The sequence below is a fragment of the Peromyscus maniculatus genome, chromosome 1, assembly GCF_049852395.1.
Source record: "Peromyscus maniculatus bairdii isolate BWxNUB_F1_BW_parent chromosome 1, HU_Pman_BW_mat_3.1, whole genome shotgun sequence".
NCBI lineage: Eukaryota > Metazoa > Chordata > Mammalia > Rodentia > Cricetidae > Peromyscus > Peromyscus maniculatus.
The window spans coordinates 66,812,317-66,827,486 of NC_134852.1; the positions used below are offsets into that span (position 1 = coordinate 66,812,317).

At 40.0% G+C, this 15,170-nt stretch overlaps 1 protein-coding gene across 1 annotated transcript in view; it reads right to left on the reverse strand.

The window, feature by feature from the left end:
• The window catches only part of Gabrg3 (gamma-aminobutyric acid type A receptor subunit gamma3), a 606,777-nt gene that overhangs the window by 77,881 nt on the left and 513,726 nt on the right, over nt 1-15,170 (reverse strand). The window lies entirely within an intron of this gene.

Consider the following 15,170-nt stretch of genomic DNA (forward strand, 5'->3'; position numbering starts at 1 on the left):
TGGGCCATTTTCTCCCCTTGTATCAACTTGACATAAAATAGTACAATTGTTGGCTCAGGGTTTTTGTGCCCTTTTTTGTATTTTCTGTGTTTTAAAAATATATTGTAATTAAAATAAAATATAACTTCTCCTTCCTTTTCCACCCTCCAGCTTCTCCCATGCCTCCTCCTTCCAATTCTTCCCATGTCTTCCTGTCACCCCCTCTTAAATTGATGACCTTGTTTTCTGTGATTATTATTCTCTCTCTCTCTCTCTCTCTCTCTCTCTCTCTCTCTCTCTCTCTCTCTCTCTCACACACACACACACACACACACACACACACACACACACACACACACCTAGAAATGGCTGCCTAAACAAGGCCCAAACAATTACCATACCAATAAACATGCTAATGCAGAAAGGTCAAAATCTCATGGGAGTCCCAGCCCTAGATAAAGAGCTACAGGCAATTAATGACTGCAGAAAGGGAGAACTTGTCTCTTCAGAGGATGAGTCCCTTGACTGGTTATCAAGCAAACAGTAAAACATGGTCAGCCCTAAAATCATATACACACAAACAACAGGAACAGACTCCACAGGTACTTTCTGCATTGGTTGACATGGATTTGTCTTCCAGCTTTTGGTCTTGTGCTCCATTGTTTCTGTTCATTCTGTTTCATGTGATTCATTCTGGTGAGCTATCTCTCATGTGGTTTCGGCTCTAGGGGAGAGGCTAACTCCAGTAATGGTGTAGTGGTTTGACAGCAGTTCCAGTGTTAAGTGAAATACAGAGCGTACAGAAATACAGAAATACAGAGCCTCCTATAAGGTTCAGAAGCACTGGGGAAATTGTAGTTTGATTATCCTTTGTTTTCTTTCTTTTTTTAATGTTTTAGGGTCAAGTGTAGCAAGTTTAAGTACTGAAGTAGAGAGGGAAAAGAAAAGGAGGAATAAGGGAGTGGAGAATGAGAAGGAAACTGTATAGAGTGGAGGTAAATGCAGTCGAGAAAATATTTTATATTAGGTTTAGAGAAAAAACGACAGATAAAGATGTTTACAGTGAAATACAGGAGCTGGGGAGATGGCTCAGCGGTCGAAAACACTGGCTCTTCTTCCAGAAGACTTGGGTTCAACCCCCAACACCTGTATGGCAGGTAACATAACAACTGTCTAAAATCCAGTCCTGGGGGATCTGATGCCCTCTGGGTACTGCATGCACAAAACATACATGAGACAATATAAAATCTCAAAAACAATTACAATGTGATATAACTTTTTGTTGTTTAAATAGACTGACACTTGTGGCCACTAAGCTCACAAGCGCTGTCATATACCCTAGGACATGCCACTTAAAAAGTGTAGCAACCATTGGACAACATTAAATTATTTCAAAGTGAACTGTACAAAAGTTTTGTGGCAGTTAGAGTATGGTTCATCCCACAGGAATTTTAAAAGCTGTAGGTCAGCCTTCCTTTCAGAAATAAGTCATGATGGCATGTGGGTTTCTTCCCTTTCTCATCACATCAGCTAATAATTCCCAAGAAGTAATCATTATATATATATATATATATATATATAACAAAATGCATTCCTGACTTGTATATAAAGCAAGAAATGCAAAAGTTTTTTTTTGTTTGACATTTTCCTTGAATTTACCATCTTAAAATTTCAAAATAAAGTGGTTTAATTTTTTTGTTCCTTCATTTTAACTGTGTGTGTGTGTGTGTGTGTGTGTGTGTGTGTGTGTGTGTGTGTGTGTGTGTGTGTGTATGTGCACATGTGCTGCGTGCACACCAGCAAGGGTGGTTTGTTTGCATGCAGATCTGTGTGTCCCATTGTGCAGTACCCATAGAGGACAGAAGAGGGCATCTGACTCCCCTGGAACTGGAGTCAGGGATGGTTAGGAGCCACCACAGAGATACCGGGAATTGAACCCAGTCCTCTGGAAATGTTCTTAATGTTTGAGTCATTTTTCCAGCCCTAAAGGAATATTTCTTAAAATAAATTTTACTGCATCATCACAGCCTGGAAGGATGACTCCAGGAAAGTCAGGTAAGATAAACGGGATCTGTGGAGCCCTGCCCTTGACCCCTTGATGACTGAATGCTGAGGGGTCATAAGACCTCTGGCTGCCCCTCTTTTATTGTGCAGGGGAGAACCAGTGAAAGATAAGGAATGAACACAAAAAGAAAGGAAGAGAAGCCATTTAATACATGTCAACAATGCAGGCACACCTTCCTGGAGGCATCAAACACATAACTATGTTAGAAGCTCTGAAACATAGGACTAAATTCACTTAATTTTACATCTCCAACACATCTTTAATATATGTGAAAAGTTACGTAGAAAGCACACAACTTGGGAAACCATTATACTTCTTGTTTTTGTCTTTAACCAGACACTTTCAGAGAAGGTTTGCTTTCTAATAACCCTGTGTGCAATCAGTGTCTGTGGTCCCACAGGTTCCCTGACAGCAATCCTTTCTATCAAGATGTCCCAGAATGTCAACTGTGTGATCTGTGTATATGGGCACCTCAGCCCTCACAGAAATCTTTGCCTTGCTTTTGTTCAGCTTCTCCTGATGGGGGTTCTGTAATTTGCACTCATCAAAGCTTGAAAATTGACTTGAATCAAAGGTTTTTTAGAAGCTGTAATACACTATCATCAAACCCTAGTGCTACGCAAGTGCACTCAAACTATATTTTCCGGCACAATTACATGGATAATTATGTCATAGCTGGTATTCAAATGAAAATGAGTTGCATTTACAAGTAATTATTCTATGTATTATTCTATGCTGGTGTCACCCATATCCATGCAAAATGCTTTTTTGATCTATGCTGTTCCTCCATTTACCTAATTTCAGATCCAATTTATGGACACCTTTTCCAAAGTGTTTAAAACTAAATCCATTGTCTTTTGTAATGGAACCTTGTATATTTGCATTCCCCTTTTCTTTGGCAAACATCCCTGGCATGCAGTTCACATTCCATTTGCTGTTAGATTTGGCCATCAGAGTGTTTCCATGTTGTATGCATCACATCTGTTCAGCATCTTCCTTCCTGTCTCAGCTCAGGCCCTCCTTAACTCTCCTGTAGACCTTGAAGTTCTCCTAATTGATCTTTGTAATTATGCATTGAATACTTGAATACTTCAGATTCATTCTCTCGTGAAAAATCACATAGTTTTTCTGATTAAGACCCCACATTATCTTCTAATTCCGGTCATATAAAGGCCCACATGCTAGGGGAGGCCACCCCAGCTTCATTAGCTTCAGGCCTGATTATGCTTCATTTTCTTGTCTATAATTAGCAATAATCATAACCACAACTCAAATGCACTTTGATGAAGTATTTTAAGTATCACTCCCCCTAAACCATAAAAATATGAAGAATTTGGCAATAACTTCTTATAAAGCATAAGTTTGACACCTGAAGAAAAAGTTTAATTTGGTCTGTTTCAGCTTCAGTTGGCTTGGGAATCTCAAGATGGGAACTCCAGACCTGAGGACAGACAGGCATCCTGCAGGCAGAGCTTTCTTCAGGGGTGTTTGGGACACAGAGATTATGGTGATTGGGTACAATTTTTATTCATTAGTGGGAGATACTTGCTGCTATTCCTTGGTCCAGTGGACAGAGAACTCCCATCCTTTGCTCTGCTGCACACGGGCAGCACAAAGGCACCCAGCTGCAAAGCAGTCAGCAGAAGGGCATCCTCATAGTCTCACCCATATGTCCCTTCCTATGTGCTAGCAGAGAACCACTCACCTGCACCCATTCCATCGCTGGCTCCTATTTTAACTATCAAATATTGGGAGTGAGCAATCACCATGTTGGGAATGAAGTTCTACTGCAATGCATTGGTAGCTGGGAAATAAGCCAGGTTTCATCCACAAGAATGAAAACACTCAACCAAGTACTGTTCAACACACATAAAAATACGCTGCTCACCTTCTATGACTTAAAGATATATAGCCTATTTGTATAAATCCTTACATCTTACAATCTATCTTCATGGACCGGAGTGCAAGCAGAGAACACTTGCTTAGCATGTGTGAAGACCTAAGACCAATCCTTGACTTTAGAACAAATAGGACAAACAAACAAGCCACTGGCATCATGAGTGGGAGACTGTGTTGATGAGGAGTGGCTGAGAGCTGAAGCCTGCACTTAGACCATCATCTCTCCTCTGTCTTGATCTATTGCTACTGTTCAAGTTTCCCATAATCCTCTTAAAAGACCCAGCTGTTCTCTGACCATGGCCTGGCATACACAACACTGTGTTCAGTGTGGCATTAGGGTCTATACCAAATCATGTATCCCTTCACCCACATTTTCCATCTTCATTTGCTCAGACCACTGCTGTTCAGTCCAGAAGACCAGTAACCCGTGAAAAGCATGTTCTAAGTTCATAGACAATGGTCAATTCAGGAGAAGGGGAACATAAGAGAAGATTCGATGACTCTAGGGAGACCTGCTCTGAGGAGCATGTGAGCATGGAGAGAGGACCAGGGCTGGAGGAGGAAGTTGCACCCTGCAATGATGCTCTCATAATTTAGCATTGCTGTTACAGTGTCTCATTGTATTCCGTGACAGCATAAAATTGACCATGTTCTCTCTCTCTGCATCCTCGGACACTTGTCTGTGGCATTTGCTATTTTCTCACTGTCATTTATTTTTCTGGACAGCATGCAGCGGAGTACCAATTAATTTCTTTTAAGCGCCTCTTATAGGAAAATGTCACTGTGCTGAAACACACACCTTTAAAGATGAGACAAAGAAAGACCATCCATCAGGCATGGAAGTTAAAAGGTGACACTCAGGAGAATGGATGGGTGAACACAACTGAAATGGGAGAAGAACTGGCCCCCAAACTTCCCCCTTTCTTCCTCATTGCAAGACTGGTGTTTGCCAAGACTGTGCTGGCACAGCTGTACTTCTTGGGGACTGAGTCCTTCCATGTCGGCTAGTTATTTTCCCCAGAACAACTAACCTACAATATTCCTTCCTTTGCTTGGTTGTTCAGCTCTCTCAGAAAGACTGGATTTATGCTGATTAGGCTGCTCTAAGACCTGCCCCTGGAGGGCAGCAGTCTCCTCAGCAGCACTGACAGGCACCATCCATGCCTCTTATTAAGCCAATGGTGCCCAAGACACCTGCTGGCTCATAGCCGAGGGTAAGCCTCTCTGGCGAATGAGATTCCTGCTCTGACAGGTGCAGCTATCTTCCTTAGACATTGTACAGTCTTCAAAGTGACGCAGAAAGATTCTGAAAATCTGGGAATTTTACCCAGAAAATGATCCCACAAGATTAGGCAAGGACATATTCAGGAAAACAAGCAGGGCGATGTCTCATTTGTGCAAAAAACTAAAATAATGTTGGCAGAGCAGAGGGAATGATGTTAGCGAGCTTCACTGAGAGGCGGCAAAGCACAAAGGTCTCACTGGAGACTGCAATCAATACTGACAGTGGAAATCAGCAAAGTACACCTGGAGAGTTAAGTTCACACAGCATTAAAATGCATGACCACAGAAGCGCGTAAGTAATGAAAAAGAATGAAGTTAGTTAGTGTGTCTATGGCCTATTTTCTGGAAATAATGAAGCAGACCAGTGATAAGCCAGTGAAATTGTAGTAATTCAAAAGGTAACTTCTAAAATAGTACAAGCTACTGTGTAACGACCGAGATAATAGAAGAGGGGAAGACAGAAAAAGAATGTACTTAAAAGACTGTAGGGGAGATAAAGGGAGAGGAAAAACACTACTGTGCTAATTGAAATGTCCTGTGAGTCTCCTGGAGAAGATGATGGAACAGGAGCTGCTCCTGTGTGACTGGATGAACCAGTTAAAACTAGACTGCATTCTGGGGGGTGGGGGAGCAGTAAAGAGGAGAGAGAGAGAGAGGGAGAGAGGGAGAGAGGGAGAGAGAGAGAGAGAGAGAGAGAGAGAGAGAGAGAGAGAGAGAGAGAGAGAGAGAGAGAGAGAGGAGAGAGAGAACATGGAAATCTCCAAAGGAAATGAAAGCATGCCTGGAAAGTGTGGAAGAAAAGCTGTGTAACATAGCAGTAGGAAGTGAGGCGAATACAGCTTCAACTGTGCAGCTTCCTGATGAGGCAGGGTGTGGGGTGGAAGCAGCTTCCAAAAGGAAATTCACATGGCTCCAGTGAGAACAGGGATCCATCCTCAAGCACAAGCCCACAGGCCTTTCTTTCTCAGATTCATTTGTGAAATGTGGATGCAATGGACCGGTCCTGAGTATTGGGATCTCTTTATGTCAGTCTGTGTGATTCAGAGGGCAGGAGAAAGTGACACCTTGAGAGGGAAGCCATTAAAAAGGATGCCAGCTAACACTCAGAAGTCAAGGTGCTTTAGGTTGGTCTCCCACTGCCCCAGGGAGAGGGAAGGCCCTAGGAAGCAGTTGTGGAAAACAAAGTGTAGGGAAAACTGTGATGCCATGGATGTAGGTGGAAGGCCGCCAGCTCAGACGGGGAAGTTCAGAGGAAACATATCCACTATTGGTGGCCAGGCACAGGAGTCAACGCAGGGTAACTGTGGAGTTTGCTAGCTGTAAGCTTGAGGAACACCTGATCAAACACTGAAGCCCCAGCCTACTGGTACAGAGCCCAGCACCTCCAAAGTTCTAGTGGTGTCCTTAGTATCACAGCTGGAACCCTCCACTGGGGGACTGATACTCAGGAGGTATTGAAACCTCAAAGACAGGTCCTCCATCTGTACATATTTCGGTGTTGGGGTCACTTTCCACACTCCCAATGCATTTTAAAGATACTCCCTGCCCATCTAAAATTAACAACCCAAAGGAGTATGACCTGGGGATTCTTGGGAGGGTAAGAAAACATATCCTGTTCACAGACTATAAAATTAAGAGTAGCCATCATAATCCACCAGCATGCATGGAGGATAACCTAGGGAGAGAAGACAGCTAGGTGGACGTTGGATGTTTGTCCATTTCAGGCTCAGGAACTCCGTAAACCATATAAAAAGTAAGAGAACACAAGATCCACTGGCCATCATCACCCCTCCAAGTATGGAACCGGCATACTTCAGTGAAACACTTCAACATTTTGTTTTCTACAGTTTGTCTTTCTTGTTCTTTCTTTCTTTCTTTCTTTCTTTCTTTCTTTCTTTCTTTCTTTCTTTCTTTCTTTCTTTCTTTCTTTCTTTCTTCCTTCCTTCCTTCCTTCCTTCCTTCCTTCCTTCCTTCCTTCCTTCCTTCCTTTCTTTCTTTCTTTCTTTCTTTCTTTCTTTCTTTCTTTCTTTCTTTCTTTCTTTTTCTCTCTCTCCCTTTCTTTCCTTTCTCTCTTTCTCTCTCTCCCCCTCTCTTTCTCTCTCCTTCCTTCCTTCTTGACTTTTATAATTTCAATATATTTTTATCAGTAATTTTACTTTACTGTGCTTTAATATTTTTATGGTTTTATATTCCTTAATCCTTTCATACATTCCTAAAATTTTGCACATCTTTTCATTACTGGATAGCTTCAAACAAATGTCCTTATTGTCCTAGTTATTTTTCTCATTGCTATGTCTAATAACTAACAACTTCACATAATGCATTCTCCAAGTTCCTTGAAAGACATAAAACAGTGTCACACACTGCCTGGCTACAGATTTGGTGCAAGCATCCACGAACCCAAAGTCTTGTATTTTACATGCATGCAAAAACAGCACTGTGAGCACAATGTTGCCAATTTCTGCTACCATCTAACACGGTCAGTCTTTGTGGCTTACTATTATTGAAATTAAAAGGAGAACATGACTACTACCAGGCATGGTGGAGAGGAAGGTTTATTGTAGATAAAAGGAAGAGCATAGCCAGATGCAGGAACATCTGGAAGAGTCCAGAGAGAATGTGACCCTGAGCCAGGCCATGAGAGGAGAAGTGGGAGGGGAGAGGGGAGAGCCCGAAGAGTAAAGGGTAGACAAAAGGGCCAGGTAACCCAAAGGGCTGGGCTACATGGGGAACAGCAGCTGGGAGAATGACTGGTGAACGGGTAGGGGCAGGGTATGCCAGCCATACCCTGTGACAGGTAGGGACTGAGAGGTGCTGGGGGAACCTGGCACCTAGGCCTGCTTTGGTATGTTAAATACAGTGTCAGGTTTGAGATCTAACAGCCAGCACCTTCTGGTAGAAGTCCAGACAAATGGGCATAGCAGAAGGAAGATCATCTTGTCTTTGCTTGATTGCCTTCCCTCTTGCTACTGAATTAGTCTGTCTGTCTGTCTGTCTGCTGCTGCTGCTGCTGCTGCAGCTGCTGAATCCTTCACTGATATCAGAACCACCTTTCCCCACATTTTCCAAGCTTAGTGGATTAGGGAGCAGTAGCTCTCCAGGAACCTTCTGGGCTTCTAGCACCAGTCTAGGACTGGTGAGGCATCCCAGAATCAAAGACCACAAAGCTATCAGGTTCTCTCTCAGATCTCAAGTCTGCAGGCCTTGCTATTGTAAAGCTGACTTAAATTCTTCAATACATCTGTATATACATTATATACCTTTACTTATCCCATCAGTTCTGTTCCTCTAGGGAACCATAACTAAAATACAGTGGCTGAACCAGAAAAAAAAAAAAAGCTCTAAGCTATTTGTATCCAGGAGGGATTCCCTTTGGGGGCTTTCTCAGTTTTAGCTTTCTCCTTTCAAGTTTATTTTCATTCTCTCAAATTGGGGCCTTTTGGGAAGTGAGGTCTTACCCTCAGGCGAGGTATGAGGTTTTTCTTTAATGATCTTAACCTTGTAACTATTATAGCTACTTTCTTCCTACCTCATTTGTCTTCAACTTAATTAAAGCTCCCTCAGCCTCTGCCGTTCACTATACCACACCCTTTTCATATCTTTCTGCCCTGGGTCTCTCTCTCCCCCGCCCATCATACACCTAAGAGCAGTTGGTAGTAACCATGAATTTTATCTTCTCTTGAAATTCCTTTTACCAAACAATTTAGGCCTTCATGTTTTGATTCAGCCTCACGGAAGTTCTCAGAACACAAACAGAATGCAGCCAGATTTTTTTAATGGGGGGTAGGTTCGTATAACATGGAAAGCCTCTGGTGGAGTTCCTAACAGAGCCCTGTTCTCCTCTGAAACATCACAAAATAGGCTTGCATTGTTGGCATTTCTCTTGGCATGCCAGTCTTTTAAACTCCTACATTCAGGCCCATGAAAACCTGCCTACAGAATACCATAGCTTCTCTAGCCTGCTGTTTGAAACTGATCTGTAGACCTTGAAACTGCTTTTCCATTCCAAAAGCCTATGAATCACATGGCCAGGCTTATCACAGAAACAGGCCCACTCTTTGGTAAAGAGTTCTGTATTGCTTACTTTTCTTATTGGTGTGCCATAATCCCACCCAGGAACGGTGACTGACGGAGGGAGGATTTACACCAGAACCATGGTGGCAGGAAGGCTGGGTGGAGAAGAGATGCTTCAGCTCTGCAGCAGGAGCACCGGGCAGCTGGTCACAGGGCATCTATATCCTGGAGCAGTAGGAAGTGCATGCTGGGGCTCCATTTATGTTCTGTTTAGGATTGGATTCAGTCCGGGAACCCAGTAGAAATGGTGCTCATATTTAGTGAGGCATTCTGACCTCTGTTACAATGTTCTGCAAATGCTCTCACAGACATGCCCAAAGGTATGTCTCCTGAGTAAGACTAAATCTACATCCAATTGACAATAAAAGTTATATATCCAGTCAGGCATGGTGGTGCACACCTTTAATCCAGCACTTGGGAGGCAGAAGCAGGTGGGGCTCTGTGAGTTTGAGATATGCCTGGTCTAAATAGTGAGTTCCAGGACAGCCAGGGCTACACAATGAGACTCTGTCTCAAAGAAAGAAAAACCAAAACAAACAACCCCAAAATATTATTTATTATATTTAGTTCCATCTGTGAACTGTATTTCCTTAGTAGAATTTTGTTACTATTGATGAAAAATGTTCTTATATTTTATTTGATAGTCCTCATCTTTGCATATTTTTACATATGTTTCTAGGTTCTTTATGGGTATTGCTGTTACAGCAGTCTGCTTTCTCCTCTCTGTGCAGTATTGGAGATTGAGATTTTAAGAATGAGCTGATCAATGAGAAGATCAAATGAAAATGAAAGATTTCTAAACCAAGAGATGTACAATTGTAATACAGAAAACAGGAAACACGGAGAAGCAACATAATGTGATGCTGTGGTTAGTGTTAATTCTCAACCTGGCAGAATCTAGACCCACCAGCGACATTGGCCTCTGAGAAGGCTGACAGGTGTTTGTCCTGGTTCTGATAGCTGAGATGGGAAGTCCTGCCAACACTGGGTGGTGTCACTTGCTGGCTGAGATCCTGGACTGTGTCTGTGGAGAAGGGGAGCATGTATGCATCTGTTTGCTATTATTTCTTCCTGATTACAGATGTGATGTGCCAGCTGCCTTGAAGCTGCTGCTGCCTCAACTTCTCCATAATTGTGGCCTGTGCCTTGAACAGTGAGCTCAAATAAACTCTTTATGTCATAAGTTGTTTTTGAAAGGAGAAGAAATTAAGAAACATGATTCCTCCACTCCCATGGTCATAACTTTTCATCTAATGAACTTGAAGTTACTGAAGTAAACAAAACCATGGATTAAAATTTCAAAAATTTTCTGGTAAATATGAATGAGCAGGAAGAAAATACAAACAAGCAAATTATTTCTATCCAGTTTAACAACACAGGGAAAATGGATGAGAAAATCAGCAGTATGGATAAAGACATTGTTAACACGAAAGAAAATTTTAGCAAATAAATTAAGATTTTGAAAAAAATAACAACCAAATGTTGGAAATGAAAAACTCAGTGTATTTAAAAAAAAAAGCAGGGGAAATCATGACCACTAGAATTAACTAAGTAAAAGGAAGACTACCAGGGGATAGAAAACATGATCAGCAAATTACTATATTTAAACATTACTAAAGGGGGAAAAGAATATGACCACAATGTCCATGAAGTCTGGGATGATAAAGAGACTAATCCTAATAATACACATATAGATGAACACTAACATATAATCTATATAAATAACTTACAGCAGAAATTTCCCCAAATCTTGAGGGAACTAGATATATAAACATAAGATATAATTAAAAGCCAAAATAAGGGTTAAGGATTTAGCTCAGTGGTAGAGCACTTGCCTAGCAAGTGCAAGGCCCTGGGTTTGGTCCTCAGCCCTGAAATAAATTAAAAAAAAATAGCCAAAATAAATACGTTGAGAAAAGACCCTCACCATGACATTGGAGTTAAGACATCAAAACTACAAAGCAAAGAAACAACATTGTAAATGACATATGGAAAATACCATATCACAAAAGCAAACAAATTAGAATAACACTGTATTTATCATTACCAACTATGAAATTTGGGAAAGCATAAAATGATGTATTTTAAGATTAGAATATGCATAATTTAAGAGAAACTCAAGAACATTTAATAGTATTAAAATTTCATTTAGAAAGCCATAATCACTCCAAATTTGCATTAATTTAATAATATACTCACATAGTCATTGATAGAATTACATATATAATTGAAGAAATTCTCAATCATTTTGGAGAACTTTAATACACATATTGAATGAATACATATTAAAATTACTACCTAATAACTAAGTAACATCATTGGTAGTTACCTAACATACTAATAAATTTAAAAATGCCTTTCACATCACCTATATTCTAATTTCTTTCATCCCTTAAGATCTCTCTTCTCTTTTCATTCATGAGCCACCTTTTCTTCCCTTTGCCACCCACCCATTTCCCTACCTGCCTACCATCTGCAAAACCCACAAGCCCAATTTTGAAAATGCTCAGCCCATGATTTCTCTTTGTTCAAGAGCCACCTTTATGAGGTAAGTCACTTCTTCTCTCACCCACCACCCATTACCACCACCTCCTGCGCCCATCTCCACACCCACCGGAACAGCTCCATACCTGCAGCCCGAGAAGCAGGTTTTGCTCACCAGCCACCTTTGCCTGATAAGTCCCTTCTTCCTTGTCTCTCTTTCACCTCATCTGTTGCCATCTCTATACCCATAGACCCAGTTCCAGGTCAGTGGCCTTCAAACCCATTTTGCTCCTGAGCCATGTTAACTGGTGAGACACTCTTTTCCTCTCCCATCCTTCCTGCCTTAGGCTGCCATCTCTAGTCCAACAGGCTGGGCTCCAGATCAGTGGTTTGGGAGTCATCTTTGCCTGGTCCAATTAAACAGCTCATCCACGAATGTTTCCTGTCCTAGTGCAGGTAAAAGGTCTCCTGCACTGGACCAATATAAGGCAGGCCAGATTCTCACAACAGACACACAATCAAAGAAACAAGTCTACATGCCCAGTTGAAGTCACAAAAACAAAAACTTGAATGTCTAAGACAGCATGTCTCCTATTAAACCTACTAGACCTATAGAAATATTCTCTAACAGGAACTACAGAGATGAACCCTAGGACAAATAATTTGAAAGAACCACCATAAATTGCACCAGAGATTTCAAGAAATTTAGCAAGACATGAAAAAAACTTCACTGAAACCCAATAGGATAACAATAAACGCTTGAGTGATGTCCAAGAAACTATAAATGTATTACTTCATGAAATGATGAAGACAGTTCAGGATCTAAAAACTGAATTCAATAAAGAGTTTAAAAACATTGAAGAGAACAAAGGCTAAGTGAACATGAATTTAAAATCTTAATATCCCAATTGAGATGTCAGGGAAAAGCCTAAAAAATAGAATGAATTAAGTTGAAAATAGATCATTAGGACTTGAAGATAAAGTAGAATATCTAGACCAAATAAGCAAAAAAATATATGAAAAAATATTAAATCATAGGTAAGGAACATTTGGGAAATACAGGACATCAACAACAACAGCAAGACACCCCAAATATTTGAGTAAGAAACACAGATAAGGAAGAAAAATCCCAGATTAATGATGTATACTTGATCTTCAACAAAAAATTCCAGAAGAAAACTTCCCCAAGGTATGGAAAGACACACCATATTGATAAAAGAAGTACACAGAACACCAAATAGGAAAGAAACTCCCCATGGCATATCATAGTCAAAACAATAAATATCCAGAACAACAACAAAAAAAAAACATTATAAGCTTCAAGAGAAAAATCGCAAGTCACACATAAAGAAAAATCATCAGAATAAGAGCTGATTTATCCATGAACTTTGAAAGCCAGAAAGCCTGGAGCAGTTCATCCCAAGTCTTAAGAAAGCAGAGATGCCATCCCAGACTACTGGACCCATTAAAATTATTTGCCATAGCTGAAGGATGATCAATGATCCAAAGAGCCCAAAACATTTCAAATATAAAACAAAAATGTAAACAAAATAAACAACAAATATTAACCCCACTGTTAAAGAGAATACTGGAATCAATAGTTTGAACCGAGGGAGAAATGGGAATAGCCTAGAGTCTTGAAGAAAATAAATAAAGCTATATTTAATGAAATACAAAGCATGGCTAAGAACTTGAATCCAGCAATGGAACAACAAAAGGAAGGGAATCTATCCACATCTTTAAATGATAACTCTAAATATTGATGCCCTCAACTTTTCAATCAAGAGAAATAGGCTAGATTAATGGAGTAAGAAACAAAATCCATCTTAGTTTTAAAGATAGGCATCACCTTAAAGTAAAAGGATGGGAAATAGAGCAAAGAGAATCAGGTGTGGCTATGCTAATAGCTGACAAAATAGACTTCCAACTAAAACTAAAAATCAGAAGAGACAAAAAAGACACATCATTCTAAACAAGGAAACAATCAAGAAAGCAATTTAATACTAAACATGTATGTAGCACGGAGTTAAGGAAACTATATACTAATAGAGTTAAGGAAACAGGTTAACACAAAACCAATAACAGTAGAAGACTTCAACACCCTACTTTCTCCATTATATAGATCACCTAGACAAAAATAGAGAAAACTGATAATAAAACGGCACCTTATAGTTGAGCATATGGTTTTATTACTAGCATTTGGGAAGTAGAGTCAGGTGCATCGCTGTGAGTTTGAGGCCAGTATTATCTACACAGTGAGTTCTAGTATATCCATGGGTATACAGATGGCCCTGGCTCAAAACAAACAAACAAACAAACAAATAAAAAACAAAACATTCCTGTAACTAAACGAAAATGAAAACAGAATACAATATTCCCCACTCTGGGACACATTAAAAACAGTTCTAAGAAAAAAGTTTATAGCCTTAAGTAACTAAATTATAAAATGAGAAAGAACACAAATAATTTAATGATAGAACTAAAGAATTTGAAAAAAAATAAAAACAAGAATAAACCAAGCCCAAACTTAGTTGATGGAAAGAAATAATAACTATCAAGGCAGAAATTAATGAAATACAAACAAAGAAAACAATACAAAGAATCAACAAATCTAAGAGCTGGTTATTTGAGAAGATAAACAAGTTCATCAGACACTTGGCCCAATTAAATAAAAGAGGTGGGGAGGGAAGAAGGAAGAAGAGGAGGAGTAAGAGTGGGAGGAGGAGGAGGAGGAGGAGGAGGAGGAGGAGAGAGAGAGAGAGAGAGAGAGAGAGAGAGAGAGAGAGAGAGAGAGAGAGAGACTAATAGAATAAGAATTGAACAGGAAAACATTACAATGGACACCAAAAAAATCAGATTATTATAAAGGAATACTCCAAAACCTGTTCTCTATTAAGTTGGAAATCTAAAAGATGAGTTTCTTGACTCATGCACACTATCAAAGTTCAACCAAGAAGAGACAACAGCCAAAACAGACCCCCAAAGAGTAGTAGATTTAAACAATATTAAAGAGCTTCTGACTAGAAAACCAAAAATCAAAAACCAAAAACAGGCTCTGGTATATTCACAGCAGAATTCTACAAAACTTTCAAAGAAGAACTAATACCCACAATAAACTCAAAAAATTGGAAAACAATTAAATTATTAAAAACAAACAAAACCCCTACAGAAATAAAACTATCATTCTCAAACTCATTCTACAAAGATTAAGGGATGGTTTATAACATACCTCAGTCAATAAATATAGTAAATCATATAATGGACTTAAACACACACATATAAAATCACACAAGCATCTCAACAGATGTAGGAAAAGCCATTGACAAAATCCAATAAGTAGGACTGGAAATCTCAACATAATAAAGGGTCTTTGACAAACCAACAG